A 23,272-nucleotide genomic window follows, 5' to 3' on the forward strand; every position below is an offset into this window, starting at 1 on the left:
ATGCTCAGGGACTTCTTCTTACTTGGCATTGGCCATGAAACGATACTTCGCAAACTTTTAACTGTAGAGACCCCAACCTTGAGTAAAGCCATAGCGATAGCCCAGGCGTTCATTGCCACCAGTGACAATACCAAGAAAATCTCTCAGAACACGAGTGCTGCTCCAAGTACTGTAAACAAAGTGATGTTGTTTTCAAATCGCAACGTACAGGGCAGGCCCCACATGCCTGCAGCTGCACGTCTGCAGAAGTCTCAGAGTCCACCATCAAGGGTGATGAATGCAAGGCCACTAACACCTTGTTGGTGCTGCGGGGGTGATCATCATTTCCATTCATGCCGCTTCAAAGGGTACATTTGCAAGGGCTGTGGAACAATGGGACACCTCCAACGTATGTGCAGACGAGCTGCAAACCCTGCTAATCCTGCAAATCACCATGTTGCAGAGGAGAACAGATCCACGGAGGATCACTATGAACCAGAGCCTCAGACCGAGGAGGCAGAGGTATATGGGGTGCACACATTTACCACAAAGTGTCCCCCGATAATGCTGAAGGTTGAATTAAATGGACTCCCGGTGTCAATGGAGCTGGACATGGGCGTGAGCCAGTCCATTCTGAGCAAAAAGACTTTCGATACATTGTGGTGCAGCAAGGCCTCAAGGCCAGTCCTGACTCCCATTCACACTAAACTGAGAACTGACACAAAGGAACTGATTCCTGTAATTGGCAGTGCTACTGTAAAGGTCCCCTATGATGGAGCGGTGCACAAGCTACCACTCTGGGTGGTACCGGGCGATGGTCCCACGCTGCTCGGCAGGAGCTGGCTGGGAAAGATATGCTGGAACTGGGACGACGTCCAAGCGCTCTCGTCCATTGACGACACTTTGTGTGCCCAGGTCTTAAACAAGTTCCCCTCGCTGTTTGAACCAGGCATCGGGAAATTCCAAGGAGCAAAAGTGCAGATCCACCTAATTCCAGGGGCACGACCCAGCCATCATAAGACGAGAGCAATACCGTGCATGATGAGAGAGAGGGCGGAGATCGAGCTAGACCAGCTGCAACGAGAGGGCATCATTTCGCCGGTCGAATTTAATGAGTGGGCCAGTCCGATCATTCCAGTCCTCAAAGGAGACGACACTGTCAGAATCTGTGGTGACTATAAAGTAACTATCAATCGTCTCTCCCTGAAGGATCAATACCCACTACCAAAGGCAGATGACCTTTTTGCGACGCTGGCAGGAGGAAAGGCGTTCACGAAGTTGGACTTGACCTCGACCTACATGATGCAGGAGCTGGAGGAATCATCGAAGGGCCTTACCTGCATCAATATGCACAAAGGTCTCTTCATTTACAACAGATGCCTGTTTGGAATTCGATCAACCGCGGCGATATTCCAGAGGAACAAGGAAAGCTTACTGACGTCAGTCCCACGCACAGTGGTTTTCCAGGACGACATCTTGGTTACAGGTCAGGACACAGTCGAGCATCTGCAGAACCTGGAGGAGGTTCTTAGTCGACTCAACCACGTGGGGCTCAGGTTAAAATGCTCAAAGTGCGTTTTCCTGGCGCCTGAAGTGGAGTTCCTGGGGAGAAGCATCGCGGTGGACGGCATCAAGCCCACCGATTCGAAGACGGAGGCAATCAAGAATGTATCAAGGTCACAGAACGTAATGGAGCTGCGGTCGTTTAGAGGACTCCTGAACTACTTTGGTAACTTCTTACCAGGTCTCCGCACACTGCTAGAACCACTGCACACCTTACTGAGTAAAGCAGACAAATGGGTATGGGGTAAAAGCCAAAAAAATGCCTTTGTAAAAGCTAGAAAATTGTTATGCTCAAACAAATTGCTTGTGTTGTATGATCCATGTAAGCGTTTGTTACTAGCATGTGTTGCGCCGTCGGACAGCGCGGGTGTGTAGTACAACAAGCTAATGAATCTGCCAAATTGCAACCGGTTGCTTATGCATCCAGAAGTCTGTCCAAGACTGAGAGAACCTACAGCATGATTGAAAAAGAAGTGTTAGCGTGTGTTTATGGGGTAAAGAAAATGCATCAATATCTGTTTGGGCTCAAATTTGAATTGGAAACTGACCAGAAGCCACTGATATCCCTCTTTTCCGAAAGTAAGAGGATAAATACGAATGCACCGGCCAGCATCCAGAGATGGGTGCTCACGTTGTTTGCAAACAACTACGCCATCCGCCACAGGCCAGGCACAGAAAACTGTGCCGATGCTCTCAGTCGGTTGCCATTGCTCACCACGCGAGTGGAAATGACGCAGCCCGCAGATTTAGTCATGGTCATGGAAGCATTCGAGAGTGAGCAATCACCCATCACAGCCCGACAGATTAGAACCTGGACGAGCCAGGACCACTTACTGTCCCTAGTCAAAAACTGTGTGCCTCACGGGAGCTAGTCCAATGTCCCATTGGAAATGCAGGAAGAGATGAAGCCGTACCAGCAGCGCAAAAATAAAACGTCTATACAGGCAGACTGCCTTCTGTGGGGCAATCGAGTAGTGGTCCCCAAGAAGGGCAGAGACACCTTCATCAATGACCTCCACAGTACCCACCCAGGCATCGTAATGATGAAAGCAATAGCCAGATCCCAGTGTGGTGGCCCGGTATCGATGCGGACTTAGAGTCCTGCATGCACAAATGTAACACATACTCACAGCTAAGCAATGCACACAGGGAGGCGCCACTAAGTTTGTGGTCTTGGCCATCAAAACCATGGTCTAGGGTACAATTCGACTATGCAGGCCCGTTTTTGGGTAAAATGTTCCTCGTGGTTGTAGATGCGTACTCCAAATGGATTGAATGTGAGATAGTGTCGTCAAGCACGCCCGCTGCCACCACTGAAAGCCTGTGTACCATGTTTGCCATGCACGGCCTGCCTGATGTCCTTGTGAGCGACAATAGGCCATGTTTCACCAGTGCCGACTTCAAAGTGTTCATGAACCGTAATGCGATCAAACGTGTCACATCTGCCCCGTTCAAACCAGCATCCAATGGTCAGGCAGAGAGAGCAGTTCAAACCATCAAGCAAGGCTTGAAGAGGGTAACTGAAGGTTGACTGCAGACTCGCCTATCCCGAGTCCTGCTTAGCTACCGCATGAGACCCCACTCACTCACTGGGATCCCACCCGCTGAACTGCTCATGAAAAGGGCACTTAAGACAAGGCTCTCGTTAGTACACCTTGATCTACATGAACAGGTGGCTTCAACAAAGTACATATCATGATAACACAAATGAGTCACGCGAAATTGAAATCAATGATCCTGTATTTGTGTTGAACTTGGACAAGGTCCCAAATGGCCAACTGTTGTGGCCAAAGAGAGTATTTCTGGCCAAACTTTCAAATGGACTCATTCACCGGAAACACTTGGACCAAATCAAACTCAGATTTACGGACTACCCTGAGCAACCCACCTTGGACCCTACCTTCTTTGACCCCCCCAACATACACACCAGTGGCAACCGACACAGCGGTTGACCACGAAGCAGAACCCATCACCCGTAGCAGCCTAGCAGGACTCACCACACCAGGCAGCCCAGCAAGGTCAGCTGCACAGCAGCCCAGCGAGGGCCCAACAAACGATTCACCAAAACCCGTATTTGCACGGAGACGATCAACCAGGGAAAGAAAGGCCCCATATCGACTCACCTTGTAAATAGTTACACTGTTGACTTTGGGGGCGGGGGGGAGTGTTGTTATATATGTAAACCTGTAAATACCTTGTGTAGCCACCAGAGGGCTCATCCCCTGGAGTCCCAAAGGATTCCACAATTCCTTGCAAGCACCTGTACTTAAGGAGGCCTCACAGGTTGGAGAGGCACTCTGGAGACCTGCAATAAAAGACTAAGGTCACACTTTACTTTGAGTTCACAGTATCTAGTCAGACTTCTTATTCATACATAACAAGCATCATAATTGCTGTTAGATTTTCTTCATACAATGTGAATGCGAGGATATGAGGAGACTGATACTGGATTCCTACTGTTATATCTCTTAATTTCCAATGAAATATGAACTCCGATTGTAGTTTTAACGTCTTTATTTTTGGCAGACAGCAGTAACAAGTTCTTGGCTTTAAGCCAGGTCTTTGTCCTTCTGGGACCACATGGTCAAAATGGCTGTACTTATACCTGGATCAATTTACAGAAAAGAACTCGCCTTCTTTGACCTTATTGGATCAATTAATAGTCTTTTAATCTTTAATTGGATCGCTACCCAAGGTCCTAAAATGTCAAGTTTATTGATGACTTAATGCAACATGCTGAACTGCACGAAGTCATTGGAGTCTGTGTTTTCTCAACTTGTCTAAATGCAGCCTGTTTGAATTCTCTATCAATCCCCCCTTTGATTCTTTCACAAACTGAATCATAAAACATCAGATATCACTGGTTAAACATTCTACAAAATAATTTCATACATGTTAATAGAGTTTCCTTCTAAAATTTGTTGATGTGTTTCGCCACATGTCCGGACTAGTAGCTTCCACACAAATTTACACCAACCCGAGTTCCATCGTGGCCACAATGGAAGTCTGGTTTTAGTAGGTTAATTAACCTTATTCCAATTTAATCCAAATCAATATCTTAGTTCAACCAGTAAACAACCTTCCCTCAAGCATAACATACTGCTGTGCCACGTACAGATGGTCTGCTGGGACCCGCAAGGTGTCTCACCTGCGGGACAGCAGCTACAGCCACCTGGTCACAACAACATTTAATCAACATAAACAAACAATATTAAAGTAAAACAATTACAACAAATAGAATTAAACCTTCCACCAATGAAGTTCCTATTGAACCTAGCCATTCAGTGGCTCCACTCCACAAAGTGAATAATGGGGGCTGCTTAAGTTTTTCTACCTCCTTTTGGGATATGCTCCGCTAAGTGGATAATTTCTTCGGAGCTATCTGGGATATACGTGAAACATTCAGTTCCGAGTAGGGTGCAAGTACCTCCCTTTTCAGCCAGGATGTAATCAAGGGCCAGTCTATTCTGTAGGGCTACTGTGCGGATTGCTACCATTTCTGCATTGATTTTAACGAGGGCCTCTGAGGTATCATTGGCTACTCTTTCCACAACGGATGCCATGTTAATGGATTCCCTTGCCAGTTTGGCGGTCCCATACCCAGGGATCAGAATGGCAAAGAACCTCTCTGTTTCTATGATAGCTCTCTTAGGACAGTGTAAATGTTCCAACAGTGACTTTATATGATACATATAAGGCACAATGTAGGCTAAATAGCAGGATCCCATCCAATTCTGGGGCAGCCAAGGGTAGGCCTTGTGGCCACACACCCAATAGGTGCCATTATATGCAATGAATGTTAGCTGTTTCTTTGTCAGCAACACTCCGGCTTTTCCATCTGTTTTATTCAGAATCCCCGTTACGTTAAAAATTCCCACATCGGCCCAGTTTGGACGGTTCCGTGGCTTGATTATATTATAATTCCGGGAGCAGTTACTATACCCCATATTTTGGCCTCTTTGATGTTTCTAATCAGACAGACCGATTTCCCCAGTCTTCCTATTCACGTTGTATTAGTGATAACAAAAAATGTTGGCCGTTTGGAATTATTGCAGCACGGTTGGTATCCCCCTTCAAAGGTAGTCAGATTGTAACCTGCTGACTTCCATTTATGTGCCCAATTTTCCGTATCCTGAAACGCATTGCCTGTTTTGTTTTGATTAATTATCCACTCAGCCATTTCCGAGATATTCAAGGGAACTGGCCTCAAGGGAATCCCTCCCTTTGAGTGAATAGGAATATGCGCACACATCCAACAACTAGAAATGTTACCTTGTTTGGCATAAATGTATGACATATATAAAAAGGTATTTACATGTAATTCCCTTGCTACCCTACTATTTCCCTTTGGTGCAGAAGGTCGGCTAGTAAGAAGTAGGCCTATGCCTAGAATACCTACAATCAATAACACAGTAAATTTATACATTTTCGCAAAAAGTAATTGTCCTTATTAGATTTCAGCTTCAGTTACGGGTGCTCGTTTAACGTGTGAAGCGTGGATCCAGGCTTTCTTAACTTGGACTTTAACAGCTGCCTGGGTGGTCAATAATACTTGATAAGGTCCCTCCCACTTGGCACCCAAAGGTTCTTTATGCAACTTTTTCACATACACCCAGACTCCCGGGATGATGTCGTGTCCTCCTTCGGGTGGATTACCCCAAGCTGCCGATACCTGTCAGGAAACAGAACTAATAGCATTGGCTAAGTTCTGACAGTATGATAACAAAGTGTCACTCATTAAGTGAACATCAGCTTTCTATAAATCGATAGTTCCTGGCAGCGACATGGGTCTTCCTGTTATAATTTCAAATGGGCTTAGACCTGTAGTTCTGTTCGGGGTTGCCCTCATGCTACATAGCACTATTAGTAGTGCCTGGGGCCATGGTGTTCCTTCTTGGTGATATTTGGCAAGCTGTTGTTTCAGAGCTCGATTCATTCGCTCTACTGGTCCTGAGATTGTGGATGATAAGGACCAGTGTAAATCCCACGTAATGTTCAGTAACCTACAGACTTCTTGGCAGACAGCACCTGTGAAGTGTGTTCCCTGATCTGAGTCAATGCTACTCGGAACTCCCCATCGGGGAATGTAATCCTTACACAAGACCTTTGCAGTGTGATTGGCTGTGGCTCTTTTAGTTGGGACAGCTTCTACCCATCTAGAGAATCTGTCGACCATGACAAGAATGTTAGTGTATCCTTGACATGAAGGAAGAGATATATAATCAACCTGCAGATGCTGGAATGGTCCGACAGGGGCAGGGGGCCTCAGTTGGGGCATTACCGTGATGGGTCCAGAATTATTTTTCTGGCAGACCACACAGCGGTCTGTTACCAGCTGGGCATGTTTTTTAAATCCCCGACCCCACCAGCTTTTCTTGAACCGTGCCGTCATCTGTTGTGAGGCCAAGTGTCCCCACGAGTGGATCTGTTGGGCTAAAAAAGGCATAAGCGCTTGTGGCGCGACTGGCTTGTCGGTAACTCTTTGTCTCCAGACACCATCTTCGCATAGCTTAACTCCTACCTCAATCCATGTCCATTTTTCCTCTCGGGAGCACTCGCCTTGCATTGTTTGAAGGTCTCGTGTCAGAGTCCTGAGTGCTTTCAATCTGCACATCTGTGTTGGTTCTTCTGGAGGAACGCCCTGTGAGGCGGCATCTTTAGCTGCCTGGTCGGCTCGGGCATTTCCCTGTGCTTCCATGGTATTTTCCTTGGTATGGGCCTTCCACTTCAGGATGAACACTTCCTGAGGTAATTGTATGGCCTCCAGTAAGTCTCGGACTTCTTTTCCATTTCAGATAGGTGTACCAGCAGCAGTGAGGAATCCTCTTTTCCACCATAACATACCAAAGTCGTGAGCGACTCCAAAAGCATAACGCGAATCTGTGTGGACATTAGCTGTCTGTCCTTCTGCTATTCGACATGCTTCTGACAGGGTCTGTAACTCAGCCTGTTGTGCTGACGTTCCTGAGGGTAAACATCCTTTTGCCACGGCCTCAAATAAGGTTATAACTGCCCATCCTGCTTTTCTGGTACCATTGTCCACAAAGGAGGAACCATCTGTAAACAGGATGAGGTCTGGGTTGTGCAGAGGCTCCTCTGCTGCTAAGGCTGCTTCTTCTGTTTCTTTTAAAATCTCCATGCAGTCATGCTCTTCATATTCTCCCCCCACCTTGCTCCCTCGATTCTGACATCGGGAGCATAGTTGCGGGATTAACCGGGCTGGCCCGGACGATATGGAGATTAGGAGCTTCCAAAACTGCTGTCCAGAGGGTCCATCTAGCTGCTGTCACCTGAGACATTCTATTCATAGACAGCAAAGCGTGTACAGTGTGGGGACACTTGACAATCAGCTTTTGGTCGAGGACTCGACCCGCAGTGATCATTACCGCTCGACGTGTAGCTTTCATGGCCCTTAGGCAACTTCCCCATCCGAGGGCTACCGCATCCAGTTTTGCCGAATAATAGCCAATAGGTCTTTGCCGATCCCCATGTTCTTGTGTCAGTATAGCTGTCATATATCCTTCTTTCTCATGGACAAACAGGGTAAATGGCTTACCACTGTCGGGGATTCCCAGAGCCAATGCCGAACACAAAGCCTTTTTCAAACTCAGCAAGGCCTCTTGCTGTTCTTTTGTGAGGGTGATGGCTTCTTTAGAGGCACGTTTCCCCTTTAAAATATCATTCAATGGCTGAGCAAGCTGTGTGAAGGAGTCAATCCAATTTCTGTTAAAGTTACACAATCCCAAAAAAGACCTTAGTTCCTGAATAGTGGTGGGTTTTTTAGCAGCCCGAATGGCTGCAGTTCTATCTTGGGTAAGTTCTCTCTTTTCTTGTGAAATCTTTTGTCCCAGGTATACCTCTTCTTGGGATATTTGTGCTTTGTCGATGCTGGCTTTATGTTTTTTCAGCCGAAGGTGATTCAGCAAAGCTCGTGAATCTTGTTCATGCTGTTCTTCCATGTTTGAAGCTAGCAAGATATCGTCTACATATTGGATGACTGTGGATGACAGGGGAGGTAATTCTCGCAAATGGCTTTGAAAAGCCATGTGGAATACCGTAGGGCTGTTGTGGAAAACCTGCGGTAACCGAGTCCAAGTATACTGTTGTCCTTGGACAGTGAAAGCAAACCACTGTCGAACCTCCGGTGCCAGAGGCACCGACCAAAATCCGTTGGCCATATCTCTAACCGAGAAATATTTATGTTCCGGTTTGAGGGCATTAAAAATGGTGGAGGGATCTGCGACCAAAGGAACTTTTTGATCAATACATTGGTTAGCTTTCCTATAATCGACAGTCAAACGCCAAGTCTCATTAGATTTCTGTACCGGCCACACAGGGCTATTGGAGGAGCTATGCATTTTAATAAGCACCCCTTGTTTCTCCAATTGCTGAATAATCGGTAAGATTCCAGCGATGGCAGTTGGACTGATGGGATACTGTTTAGTGCATGGAGGCTTGGTCCCTGTAAATGACGCAGGCTCCATCTGGAGTAGGCCACAATCATTCTTATCTTTAGCCCATATCGGGTGTTCCTTCAATTCTTCTTTCTTCAAAATTCTAAATGACCATGTCACCCGACCATCCTCGAAATGCAACGATGAATCTACTTGGATTAGAACGTCCATTCCCAAAAGGGGTTGATCTACTGGGCCTATCCAGACCGGCGTAGTTAGTTCATGTGGACCCAGCCCTATAAGTACTGGTGTTGTCCTTTTAATTTCCATTTTATGGCCCCCAACTCCATAGGCTGTATGTGCCCTACCATCCAACGGCAAAAAGTCTCCATATTGTAGGGGTAAGCATGTTAATTCCGCCCCTGTGTCTAAAAGACAGTCCACATCCTTATCGCCCACCCTCATAGTTATATATAGCCCATCTCCCCTTTGTTGTATTAGTGCGAGGAGGGGGGCCAGAGTGGGCTTTAATCGTTTTTTGCTATCCCAAGTAACGCCTTCTGTTGTTGTATTGTCAGTCGCTTAAATACTTCTATGAGGTCATTATCTTGTGACAAGCCTGGCTTGTTAGCTGAATTGTATCCCTGGCTGCGTCCTCTTCCCCAGCCACGACCTTTCTGTTTTGCCCTGCACGTCTTGGCCCAGTGACCTTCTTTCCCACAATAATGACATTTTCCGGGTAATTTTCCTAATAACTGTTTATCGAAATCCTCAGATTTCCATCCCATAGCCTGTACAGCTCGGACTTTAGCTCCCATATCCCGATCTAATTGGTTACATCGATCCACCAATGCTGCAAAGGTAGTTCCTCTCCTTCCCAGTCCGGTAACACTACCTTAAGCATTTTGGACAGTTCTGGCTTTAGACCTGCCACGAAAGCTGCTTTCAGGGGTCCAAACACTTGTTCATCCATTTCCTCATCCGTATTATTCATACCCGAATGTTCTAGCCACGTGCATCTAAACCGCTCGTCATACTCCAGGACCTCCTCTGTTCCTTTCTGTTGGCAGGCTGCAATTTTTCCCCAGTCTGTCTTAGCTGGACTGAAGGCTTGCAGCCAGTGTTTAATCACATTTAATTCTTGCTCACCCTGCCCCAAAGCTTCTTCTACCTTGTCGTGCATTTTTCTTCCCTGTGTTTTTGGCAGCATTATGGTCAAAATTTGCACTCCGTCCCAGGGATGAAGTTGATATATATTTCTTTAGCGGTCCAATTGCTCCCACGTTTTTACTCCCCCTTTCTTTGGACTGGGCAATTCCTTGGACCATTTATCAATTTTCTCTGGGTCTGCCGGATCATGAAATAAGTAGTCTGCATACACCCTTTTCTTTGTTTTTTTGGTTCCGCCCTCATCCGCAGTCTCTTCTGATTTGACTACAACTCGTCTTTTTTTAAACGGGGCAAAGCGCACCCCTAATTCTTCATCCTCCGACCCTGTATCGTCAGAGGATTCAGAATTCGTATCTATTCCTCGGTCGTGTCTTCGGGTTTGCGCTTTTAATTTATCCAAACATGGATACCCTGGGAATTGATCAATACATTTTCCTTTTCCTATTACTGTCTCTTGACCTAATGATTTTTTCCATTCTTTAATTTCACCTTTAAGATCTTTAACTTCCGCTTCCAGCTTTTCAAGTTCAAGTTTTTTCTGTCGCAGCTGTGCACAAACAGTTTGCAATTGATCCTTTGTACTGGTCAGTTCTCGATCATGTTGGGAACGCATTCTAATTTCATTCCGGTTTCGGATCTTTCCCATAACCGCTAGGGACCATCTAGTTCGCTCCTTATTTTTCATACAGGTCGTTTTTCCCCAGACCTTTTTAATCTCGTCCAAGGACCATTGTCCTTTGGAGGTTTCGTACTTTTGTTCGATCTTAATACAGGTTTTAGATAAGTTGAATTGTTGCTCTATGCATTCTTTCAACTGTTCAAGAATTAAATCTAGCGAAACTTCAGGTGGTGCTTGCCCATCTTTAACAGTTGTAGGCAATTCTTTGCTCTTATCTCCTGCTGCCATAATTTCTTTACTGGGGTCTCGAGCCATAGGCTTTCTAGCCGATCAATAGGTCGGTGATTAATTAACTAACACACCGCCGAAGTTTAGACGTCTATGGGACCTCGAGCCGACTACCAACCGGAGGGTTCGCAAACCGGAGGCTTTCGGAATCGCGTAGAAGGAGAGGCGAATTTAGACTTTTGACTGAGGACTTTTAAAAAGAGGTGTCCTTACCTCAATATGTCGGTCCGATATCCAAAATTCAGTTTCTTTCCTCAGCGATCGTGTTCGTGAGGACAAAATTGTTAGATCTCTTAATTTCCAATGAAATACGAACTCCGATTGTAGTTTTAACTTCTTTATTTTTGGCAGACAGCAGTAACAAGTTCTTGGCTTTAAGTTAGGTCTTTGTTCTTCTGGCACCACATGGTCAAAATGGCTGTATTTATACCTGGATCAATTTACAGAAAAGAACTCGCCTTCTTTGTACTTATTGGCTCAATTAATAGTCTTTTAACCTTTTAATTGGCTCGCTACCCAAGGTCCTAAAATGTCAAGTTGATTGATGACTTAATGCAACATGCTGAACTGCACGTAGTCATTGGAGTCTGTGTTTTCTCAACTTGTCTAAATGCAGCCTGTTTGAATTCTCTATCACCTACATTTGCTACTTCATTTTTTTCAGATTACTTTCTGTTTCACAAGTGGTACAGTTAATCCTCCCTAGTGTGGAAATGCAAAGATTTAACTATGGAACAGATGCAAGCTATAAATATTTACATGACTGACCATCAGTGAACTGACTAATGGAAACATAGAAACATAGAAACATAGAAAATAGGTGCAGGAGTAGGTCATTCGGCCCTTCAAGCCTGCACCGCCATTCAATGAGTTCATGGCTGAACATTCAACTTCAGTACCCCATTCCTGCTTTCTCGCCATACCCCTTGATCCCCCTAGCAGTAAGGACCTCATCTAACTCCTTTTTGAATATATTTAGTGAATTGGCCTCAACAACTTTCTGTGGTAGAGAATTCCACAGGTTCACCACTCTCTGGGTGAAGAAGTTCCTCCGCATCTCGGTCCTAAATGGCTTACCCCTTATCCTTAGACTGTGACCCCTGGTTCTGGACTTCCCCAACATTGGGAACATTCTTCCTGCATCTAACCTGTCTAACCCCGTCAGAATTTTATATGTTTCTATGAGGTCCCCTCTCATTCTTCTGAACTCCAGTGAATACAAGCCCAGTTGATCCAGTCTTTCTTGATAGGTCAGTCCCGCCATCCCGGGAATCAGTCTGGTGAACCTTCGCTGCACTCCCTCAATAGCAAGAATGTCCTTCCTCAGGTTAGGAGACCAAAACTGTACACAATACTCCAGGTGTGGCCTCACCAATGCCCTGTACAACTGTAGCAACACCTCCCTGCCCCTGTACTCAAATCCCCTTGCTATGAAGGCCAACATGCCATTTGCTTTCTTAACCGCCTGCTGCACCTGCATGCCAACCTTCAATGACTGATGTACCATGACACCCAGGTCTCTTTGCACCTCCCCTTTTCCTAATCTGTCACCATTCAGATAATAGTCTGTCTCTCTGTTTTTACCACCAAAGTGGATAACCTCACATTTATCCACATTATACTTCATCTGCCATGCATTTGCCCACTCACCTAACCTATCCAAGTCGCTCTGCAGCCTCACAGCATCCTCCTCGCAGCTCACACTGCCACCCAACTTAGTGTCATCCGCAAATTTGGAGATACTACATTTAATCCCCTCATCTAAATCATTAATGTACAGTGTAAACAGCTGGGGCCCCAGCACAGAACCTTGCGGTACCCCACTAGTCACTGCCTGCCATTCTGAAAAGTACCCATTTACTCCTACTCTTTGCTTCCTGTCTGACAACCAGTTCTCAATCCATGTCAGTACACTACCCCCAATCCCATGTGCTCTAACTTTGCACATCAATCTCTTGTGTGGGACCTTGTCGAACGCCTTCTGAAAGTCCAAATATACCACATCAACTGGTTCTCCCTTATCCACTCTACTGGAAACATCCTCAAAAAATTCCAGAAGATTTGTCAAGCATGATTTCCCTTTCACAAATCCATGCTGACTTGGACCTATCATGTCACCTCTTTCCAAATGCACTGCTATGACATCCTTAATAATTGATTCCATCATTTTACCCACTACCGATGTCAGGCTGACCGGTCTATAATTCCCTGTTTTCTCTCTCCCTCCTTTTTTAAAAAGTGGGGTTACATTGGCTACCCTCCACTCCATAGGAACTGATCCAGAGTCAATGGAATGTTGGAAAATGACTGTCAACGCATCCACTATTTCCAAGGCCACCTCCTTAAGTACTCTGGGATGCAGTCCATCAGGCCCTGGGGATTTATCGGCCTTCAATCCCATCAATTTCCCCAACACAATTTCCCGGCTAATAAGGATTTCCCTCAGTTCCTCCTCCTTACTAGACCCCCCGACCCCTTTTATAACCGGAAGGTTGTTCGTGTCCTCCTTCGTGAATACCGAACCAAAGTACTTGTTCAATTGGTCCGCCATTTCTTTGTTCCCCGTTATGACTTCCCCTGATTCTGACTGCAGGGGACCTACATTTGTCTTTACTAACCTTTTTCTCTTTACATATCTATAGAAACTTTTGCAATCCGTCTTAATGTTCCCTGCAAGCTTCTTCTCATACTCCATTTTCCCTGCCCTAATCAAACCCTTTGTCCTCCTCTGCTGAGTTCTAAATTTCTCCCAGTCCCCAGGTTCGCTGCTATTTCTGGCCAATTTGTATGCCACTTCCTTGGCTTTAATACTATCCCTGATTTCCCTTGATAGCCACGGTTGAGCCACCTTCCCTTTTTTATTTCTATGCCAGACAGGAATGTACAATTGTTGTAGTTCATCCATGCGGTCTCTAAAGATCAAACATAACTGTCAGAAATAAGAGATATGAAAACAAGTGTTATTCTTTTAGTGTGATTACTGCCAAAATGGCCACAAGTGGTTTACAGACTGAAATGGCCCTGGATTGCTTACAGCCAGTTTTTTTCCATCAGATCATTATAACATCAGGGGGCCGAAATTCAGGTGCACCAGAAAGCTGGCGCACCGATGAGTTTTTAACTGGTACTCACCGCTGGAACTCTTGGTGCGGTAAGTAAACTCATTTTCAGGACATTGAATTTTTTTCAAAGTCCTACAGGAAATGGATCATAATTGGGGCGGGCCTTAGACTCCAAGCCAAGCTGACTGGCTGAAAATGGGTTGTTTGTGCCATCCACCGCTGTCAATCAACATGGTGATGCCACAGCGCGTGTGCGTCACCGCACTCTCTCCCCTCCGTTAAAGGGGGTGGGGGGAGATTCGATCATTTGTTAACTTTGGCCACTAGGCTGCCAGGGAGGGGTTCAGCCAGGCCAGCGACCTGGCACCCAAAAGGGCCGCACAGTCTTCAGAGGGTGCAGCAGCAGAAAAACCTGTCAGGGCACCACACGATGGGAGATTGCTGGTTCATGCTGAAAATGAATAGATAAGTATTTATTTGATTTTAATTGGGAAGTGCATCTACTTGGGTGGGATGGGATCCAGGCTGAAATATCCCTGACCTGAATTTTGATCGGGGCAGCCTGTTGACCCCGGCGGCCATTCGATTTTTAGCAATGGCCACCGCAAGCGGGCATTAACGGGTCTCTTTGAGACCCTGAATTTCGGCCCCCAGCTGTAAGTTTGGACAATCTTAAAAACAGACTAATGTTGGGAGAGGAAAATTAAATGCAAGTCAAAGTAAAGGATTGCCAACAATTAAAGGAGAGTGTCATAATCGGGGAACACAAATTCTACGGGCTGGATTTCTGGGTCTTCTGCGCTCCGTTTTTCGCGCCTGGGGCAGCGGCAATAGTGGTGGTGAGGTGCTCTGGCCAGGCGGTCAGCCTCCAGCGCCCCACAGTGATCCTCGGGTCCGGTTTAGCGGTAGCACTGAGCAGCACCGCCGGGAAGAGCTGCGCCAGTGTGCAACGCCCCCTGGTTGTGACAACGGTGCGAGTTTTGACTCCCGCCCGATCCATGTGCCACAAAGCGCGTCCCGCAGTGAACACCTGGGAAATCAGGGTGGTCCAACACTACCGACAGTGGAAGGTCAGTAATGGACTCCTCAGGTATACTGATTGTTTTTCTTTTTCTTTTCTTTTTTGCAATTTGTGTTGTTGTAGCATTGCCAATGTTTTGGGAATGTTGTTGTGGTATTTTTTTCCCCCCCTAGGCATCTCTCGGAGCGCTCCCGGCCGGCTCTTTAGCTCGGGAGTTTCTCATCCTCGCGCCCAAGAGAGGTGTACAATGCCTCTCTTAGTGCTGTGCCCCCTGACTCAGGGCCCAGAGGCTCAAACTTACCGACTGAGGCACAAACTGTTCCCGGGCGCTAACTTTCCCGCCCTACAGCCGTTATCGCCCCAAAAACATCAATGCCAAAAATCCGTCCCTAACGGATTTCAAAGAGTCTCACAAGGCTTCTCAACCCATTTGCAACCTTTCCCGAGAAGGGATGGGGAGAAAAAATGGAAGGAAGAGGAAAGCCAAGTTGCAGGCAAGTGATGGAGTAGATTCACATCAGAACATAAGAACATAAGAAATAGGTGTAGGCCATATGGCTCCACCATTCAAAAAGATCATGGCTGATCTGATCATGGACTCACACAACTGACCTTCTGTTTGATGGCTGCTGAAAGGGAAGTGATGTATTGGAGGAAGACTTGCTCTGCCATTCTATGGTATCATCCCTACGGGTCAGAATAGCTGCAAGGAGGTGAAGCCAAGTTTCAGGCCACAGCTGGGCAATGCTGTCACTGCATGGTCGCTGCAGATGCCCTTATAGCAGATGACAATAATCCTACCTGTGCCTCTCTGCTGACCGAGGCTCTGAGTGTTGCATGGTCATTGACAGGCAGATGTTCCAGGGTCGCACAGCCGTCGGGTTATACTGGCTCTTGCTCAACCTGCCATACCTTCTTTTGCTGCAGCAAGCATCCAATGTTATATCTATCAGGGATTCATATCTCTGAGCGATGCCAGCTTCCTTTGGGGGGAGATGAACCTCCAATGACACGAATTGCCCGCTCAAGTGAGATACATTCACCTCTTTCTGGACACCTCGATACATGGGAACCAGCGGCTGAGCCTTTTTCATGCATTCAGAACTGTCGGACATCTGAGGGGGCTTGACAGGGTAGATGCAGAGAGGATGTTTCCCCCTCATGAGTGAATCTAGAAATCGGGGGCATAGTTTCAGAATAAGGAGCCGCCCATTTAGAACTGAGATGAGGAGGAACCTCTGCTCTCAGAGGGTCGTGAATCTTTGGAATTCTCTGCCCCAGAGAGCTGTGGAGGCCGGCTCATTGAATATATTGAAGATATACGGATTTTTGAACAATAAGGGAGTCAAGGGTTATGGGGAGCGGGCAGGGAAGTGGAGTTGAGGTTCAGATCAGCCATGATCTTATTGAATGACGGAGCAGGCTCGAGGGGCCAAATGGCCGACTCCTGCTCCTATTTCTTAAATTCTTACGTATCCTTTTGCATGTCCTCCCTACATCTCAGATTGGGCGATTCCCATTGGGAAACCCATTTGTGCCAGGAGTGGTGCAGGGAGGAACCAAAAAAATGTCGAATTGCCACAAAGGCATTGTAAAAGGCAACTTTTTGATTTCCTGTGTCTCAGTTTGAATTCCATTGGATGGGGGAGATATTGAGTCATGTGTTGAGCAGTGAGCCAGAGCTTGTCCGGCTCTTGCAGTAAGGAGGTACAGACCATCTTGCAGTGCTGCGCAGCTAACCTGGCAAACACTCACATCAAAGCATTAACATCCAAGCTGGTGATAGGCAGCTCTGGGACTGGGGCCTGTCTCCATCTGGACAGAAATAAATGACTGTATTGAGCTGGTCTAAATTTCCAGGTTGCTAATAGATTCCAATCTCACTGCTGCACACATCAGACGGCAGGAAAAGCAGGTTTTATTAGCTCAAATAATTCATTGTAGCAAGCTTCAAACTACTTGTTTGTAGTGAAATGAGCTGAGAGTTCTATTAAACTAGGGAGAGAGAGAGGCGGGGTGGGGAGAGGGGGCGAGAGAACGGGGCAGGAGAGGAAGAAAGGGGCAGGAGGGAGAGAGAGAGGGAGGAGAGAGAGGAGGTACAGAGGGGGGAGGAGGGAGAGAGGATGGAGGATGTGTGATAGAGGGAGGAGGGAGAAGGGGCGGGAGAGAGAGGTGATAGAGAGAGAGCGAGAGAGAGGCAAGGAGAGGGGTGGGAGGGAGTGGAGAGAAAGGAGTGAGAGGGATGAGAGAGAGGTGGTAGAATGGGACGTGAGAGAGGGGAGGGAGAGGAACGGAAGAAGCGGCAAGGAGAGAGGGGAGGGAGAGAGTGGAGGGAGTGGGGAATGAGAGAGGGGTGTGAGAGAGGGGAGGGAGAGGGAATGGGAGTGGCTGAGAGGGAGAGGAAGTAGAGAGAGGAGAGGCTGGTGGAGAGAGAGGGAGGAGGGAGAGAGGGCAGGGAGAGAGGAGAGAAAGAGACGAGGAGAGGGGTGGGAGAGAGAGGTGAGAAAGGGGAAAGAGAGGGGTGAGAGAGAGGTGGTAGAGAGAGACGTGAGCGAGGGGAGGGAGAGGAATGGGAGAAGGGGCAAGGAGAGAGAGGGGAGGGAGAGCGCAGAGGGAGACGGGAGGGAGAGAGGTGTGTGAGAGAGGGGATGGTGGTGGGGGAAGGAGAGAGGGACAGAATGGAGGGGCGGGAGAGTGGGAGAGAGGGAGGGGCAGGAGAAAGGTGTGGGGGGTGAGACAGAAGGACGGGCTGAAGAGACGGAAGAGAGGGGAGGGAGAAGGGGGAGGGAGGGGTGGAGAGAAAGGGGCGGGAGAGATGGGAGGGAGAGAGGGGCGGGCGGGAGGGAGGGACAGGAGAGAGAGAGGAGCGAGAATTACCATTATAATGATTATTATACTTAGGATGTACATCATTAAAATATAAAGTCGTACTTACTCTTGCTGAAGCAACGAGGCTGTTCCAGCGTTTGCGGCACTGTTCGGAGCCTCTGGTCTCATGGGACGCAGACGAGCTGACCTCGGCTATCTTGCCCCATAATCTGCGATACACCCGTGGTGCTGGTCTCCCACCATTCTCACCCCTCCCCCCCGGTTAATTGGGCCCTGCAGGAGTGCACCTCCACCACAAGGAGAAGGGTTTGGCCCCCTTCCTCCCCGTCTCCACATATCTCCCACTTTCATCACTGTCAGACATATTTCTCTGTCTTTCTTTCTCTCTCTCTCCCTTTTCCCTCACCTCTCTATCTCTGCCTTCCTCTCTCTCTCTCTCTCTCGCTCTCTCTCTTTCCTCTCTCGATCTCTCTCCCCCTTCTGCGCATGTGTGGATGACTGCTGACCTCCCGAAACACAGGAAAACATGGCCATCAAAAAAAAAATTGCACATGCGCAGAAGGCTGTTGCTAGAAAAGCTTTTGCCTTCGCCTGGGCTATCGCTGGGCTTCACCCATTTCACTTCGCTGGGCTATTGCCAAGCCGAAAATTGCGATCCAAAAATGCGCGATGTTCCAGCGATCATGAAGGCTGCAACATCGCTAAGGCTGGAACATTGCCCATTTTTTGGGCCCTAGCGAACAAAATGGAAAGTCTAGCCGTATATTTGGTTGATACCAATGGCTTGGAACCACTCTATTCATAAGAACATAAGAAATAGGAGCAGGACTAGACCATTCAAGTGGCAAGTAACATTCGCACCACACAAGTGCCAGGCAATTACCATCTCTAACAAGCGAGAGTATAAACTCCTCCCCTTGATATTCAACAGCATTACCATCACCGGAACTCCCACCATCAACATCCTGGGGGTTACCATTGACCAGAACCTCCCTCGGCCACCTCACCTTTAACATTTGCCCCCCGATGGCTGCCTCCTGCAACTGTCGCTGTTGTCGCCCGGCGATGCTGCAGGGGGCGGTTCGCAAGTTCGGGTCCAGGGCGCTACCGGGTCAATGTGCACAGCGATGACGTCATGATCTCCCGGTGAAGGAGATCGGGGCGCAGTGCCATACCGCCATCGCAAACCTCCCGCCGAATTTAGCAGCAGTCGCTGATCTCGAAGCACCCGGTCGCAAACCCATTTGCGCCCCGTTATCGGCCCCCAGAGGCGCTAATGGGAGGTGCAAATGAACCCAATTTCTCCCCCTAACTTTAGAAAAATGTTATAGCGAGCAAAACAAAGATTTGGGGCTTTCACTGGGGAAAAAGCAAACCTGGAAATAAGGTGGCCAAACTTAAAAAAAATAAATGCGAAGTCCTTTGAGGGCCCACAACACTCCGGGGACTAAGCCGTCTTTATTTGACTGCAGATACATCCTGCACTCTCTGTCATACATAACTGGAATGGAAGTTCCTTGACAGCTGGGGCTCACCCCTTTAAGTAGCGCCCCGCCAGCCGGCTGGTTCACGCCTCGATCCCTGGCGCTGTCGGCGTGAGGCGGTCAGGCAGGGGGCGCTACTGAAGTTTGCAGATCGGGCGCCCAGCGAACGTTGTACACTCACTGACGTCACGATCAACATGATGAAAGGTGCCGCGGCGTTAACTCTAACTACCAGCGCTATGGGGCCGGCGAATTTGCCGTGCGGCGCAGGATTTGCCCCGCCGCGGCGCTACTGCCTGTGCGCCCCATTAGCGCCCCGCCAATGCTAACTGCGGGCACCGACATGGGGATTTTCTCACCGAAAGCTTTCGACAGTTTCCCTGATGTGGCTGATTACACAGATTTCCGGCTCCGTCGGCGGTGGGGGGGTGGAGGCCCGGGCGGGGAGCGGGGAGCGGGGCGCAGCGCAGCACAGCCTGCGATGGAGCTGTCAACGACTGACCGCAACTTCAGGATATCCGCATTCGCCTCCATCAAATCCCGAAGTTGCGGTCAGTTTCAAAGGCGGAATGACGGCGAACGCTGCCAGTTCCACTGTCATCAGGACCGCAAATCCCGGGGCATTATCTCTTGCTAAGAGCTGGAGGTGACAAAATATAGGATACTTGTTTGAGGTTGTGATGTATGTAGCACTCAAATCACTGACTCCACACGGTCTGGTGTTGTAGTAACTGCTGTGACCTTAGTCCTTTATTGTGCAACTCCAGAGTGCCTCTCAGGTGTGATGGGCAGCCTTTTATACTCTGTCTTGCAGGTACTTTCAGGTCTCCCACCACAGCGCCCTCTGTGGCGCACCATTGTACTTATACATTTCATGTACCTGGACAATACATAACATCTCACTGCCTCCCTAGTTCCAAAAGCCATTGCCGGTAACCTCGGCCTTGTTCGTCCTGGTTGGTTTGTGAGTGTGAGTCCATGACCATCCACTTCCCTCTTCTCCCCCATGTAGAGATTATGCTTGCAATCTGGTGCAAGCATGTGGTATTTGCAGTCCTTACACGGGTGATGAAGTACACGAGTATAACCTCCAACAGAAAGCAGGTATACATAGACAGTACATTTGTATGGTACATATAATATATGGTACAGATGTAATGTCAAAATGTTGCAAGTACACTGAACAGTTACTTAATCCCAGCTCCTCTGGGTGAGATACGGTGGCAGTATACTGCACCTTTTTGCTCGAGGTAATGGGCTGTGCTGAGACAGGGTATCGCAACTGGTGCGTTGCCTCTGTTCTCAGAAAGTAGTCGCCTTAGCGGCTCATCTGCAGCCACTGAACCATTGCATGAATCACATAAATCAAAAATCGCATTAGTTCATTAGTCATTTTAATCACGGATCCATTACCCTTTTACTTGTACCTCATGGTATTAACTCCTTTCGTAATTCATATCCATTATTTTAAACACAGTAACCATTCCACATTAAAATATTAACTCTTATCATAAATCCATCATCCTACATTCACATTGCTCATTTAGACTCACTCTTGCCTTAGAAAAGTCACTTTGTGGGGACCGCCAATGGTGTAAGGCCCTTTTAAGACTCCCGGGTGCATTTCCCTTTTAAGACGCCATCTTGTGTTTTCCACGAGGCTTCCACTGGGCGCCGCCATTTTAGTTGCTCTGTTTGCCTTTCTCTGCAGAGCTCTGCTGCCACGAGGTTCGCCACCATCTTGAGCTCGCTGGCGTGATGTTTTGCTCTCTTCGTGCAGTTGTGGATGGAGTTTAAAGCAGGAATAGAAGGAATAAAGAAGAAAGAATGAAGAAAAATGGCCAAGAACAATTTGATCTTGAATTTGGCAGAAGTGGTTCTTTGGATTCGATCAGTCATAGTCCCTGTGAGAGTGGCTCCATAATTGCTGCCGTATCTGCCGCTCTGGCTCTTGTACCCGCCCGAGTAATCGTGTTCTCCCGAGTCACATCGGCCGCCAGCGTAGCCTCCGCCGCCACTGCAGCCTCTGCTCCTGTCATTGTCCCTGTAACTGCCGCCTCTCCTGTGGCTGCCGTAGCCGGCACCACCGCAGCCGCGACCGCCGCACGACTTTTTCTCCGCGTGGGCCCCCCGGACATGCCGGCCATCGGTGGATTTCCCGCTCATCGCCTGCAGCGCCCCGCCGGCTCGCACCTTAGCGATCGGCCCGTACTTACAAAACTGCTCTTCCCGGGTCTGCTCGTCTGTGTGGGGATTTAGACTGCCGATGAACTGCTCCTTTCTCCTCCAACTCGGTCGGCGCAGCTCTTTGGGAACCCGGGGGACAGCGGTCTGTGGAGGAATGAAGTCTTCCCAGCTCCCATGGACATTCCCCATCCACCTCCTGCCGAGTAGCATTGGCCCATCGCCTGCAATGACCCACAAAAGTAACCCGTGCATCTCGCCCCCGTGAGATACCTGCACATCCGCTCTGTCAAGAACAGGTATCAGTTCCTTGGTGTAGGTATGCAGCTTCGCCGTGACGGGGACCAGATTGGGTCATGCAGCTGGGTTGACCCACAGTTTATCAAAAGTTTCCTGACTCATCAACGACGGACCCGATCCAGTGTCCACTTCCATACTCACGGGGATTCCTTAATCTTGACCTCCATAATCACTGGAGCCGAATCGTCAGTACACATATATAGTCCAAGTACCTCATCTTCTTCTGCCTGCTACTCGCTGGGATCCTCTACCATCTCCTTAGCCACATGGTGAGTCAGGTTTCTTTTGCACACACGCAGAAGGTGGCCTTTTGTGTGGCAGGCATTGCACGTATACTCCGCAAACTTGCACCGGTGAGCCCCATGGCTTCCTCTGCAGCGCCAGCATGGTGCGAGTTGATTAGCCCCCCTTGGCAGACTCTGAGTTCCAGGATCACAAGGTCCATGCTCTCTGCCCTGGGCAGAGCCACGTTCTGCAGTTTTGTCCGTGGCGGGCACTATCCTGTGAACATTGCCTACCGGGTTCGAGACTGTGTGGATCATCTGCTTGGTGCTGCAAGTCGAGGTCATAAATGCCCTGATGATGGCTCTGGCTTGCTTCAGGGTGACTGTAGGTTCAGTGGATAGCAGCTTGTGAAGGAGACCATCATGGCCAATCGACATAACAAAAACGTCCCGCAACGCCTCGTCAAGGTGTGTGCCAAAATCACACGGCGCCGCGAGTCTCCTGAGGTCCGCAGCATATTTGGTGACATCCTGGCCCTCAGGTCTGCAGTGGTGGTAGAATTTGTGCCTGGCCGTGAGGATGCTCTCCTTCGGTTTCAGTTGGTCACGAATAAGTTCGATCAGCTCCTCATATGACTTGTCCCTGGCGGTCGCGGGCGCCAGCAAATTCCTGACGAGACAGTAAACCTCATCGTCACAACTGGAAAGCAATATCGCCTTACGCTTCTCTCTCAGTGCGTCCGTGTCCCCCATCAGATCGTTTGCTGTAAAGTAGTACTCGAACCTTTCCGTAAAGGCCTCCCAATCATTGCCCACCATAAAATCCTTTAATGAGCCCAGAGTAGCCATGGTTGAGTGAAGCTCATCCGTGTCCTCATCGCCAATGTGATGTATGTAGCACTGACTCCACACGGTCTGGTGTTGTAATAACTGCTGTGACCTTAATCCTTTATTGTGCAACTCCAGAGTGCCTCTCAGGTGTGGTGGGCAGCCTTTTATACTCTGTCTTGCAGGTACTTTCAGGTCTCCCACCACAACGACCTCTGTGGCGCACCATTGTACTTATACATTTAATTACCTGGACAATACATAACAGAGGTCTTCCACTTTTTCATCACAATGCTTGCTTGAATGTTACAATTCACTGATTTCTAC

At 48.2% G+C, this 23,272-nt stretch overlaps 1 protein-coding gene across 1 annotated transcript in view; it reads left to right on the forward strand.

Annotated features, from left to right (window-relative positions):
* LOC139263748 (cadherin-18-like) overlaps positions 1-23,272 on the forward strand; it is a 330,093-nt gene that overhangs the window by 39,496 nt on the left and 267,325 nt on the right. The window lies entirely within an intron of this gene.

Source organism: Pristiophorus japonicus, chromosome 5 (assembly GCF_044704955.1).
Source record: "Pristiophorus japonicus isolate sPriJap1 chromosome 5, sPriJap1.hap1, whole genome shotgun sequence".
Taxonomy (NCBI): Eukaryota; Metazoa; Chordata; class Chondrichthyes; family Pristiophoridae; genus Pristiophorus; species Pristiophorus japonicus.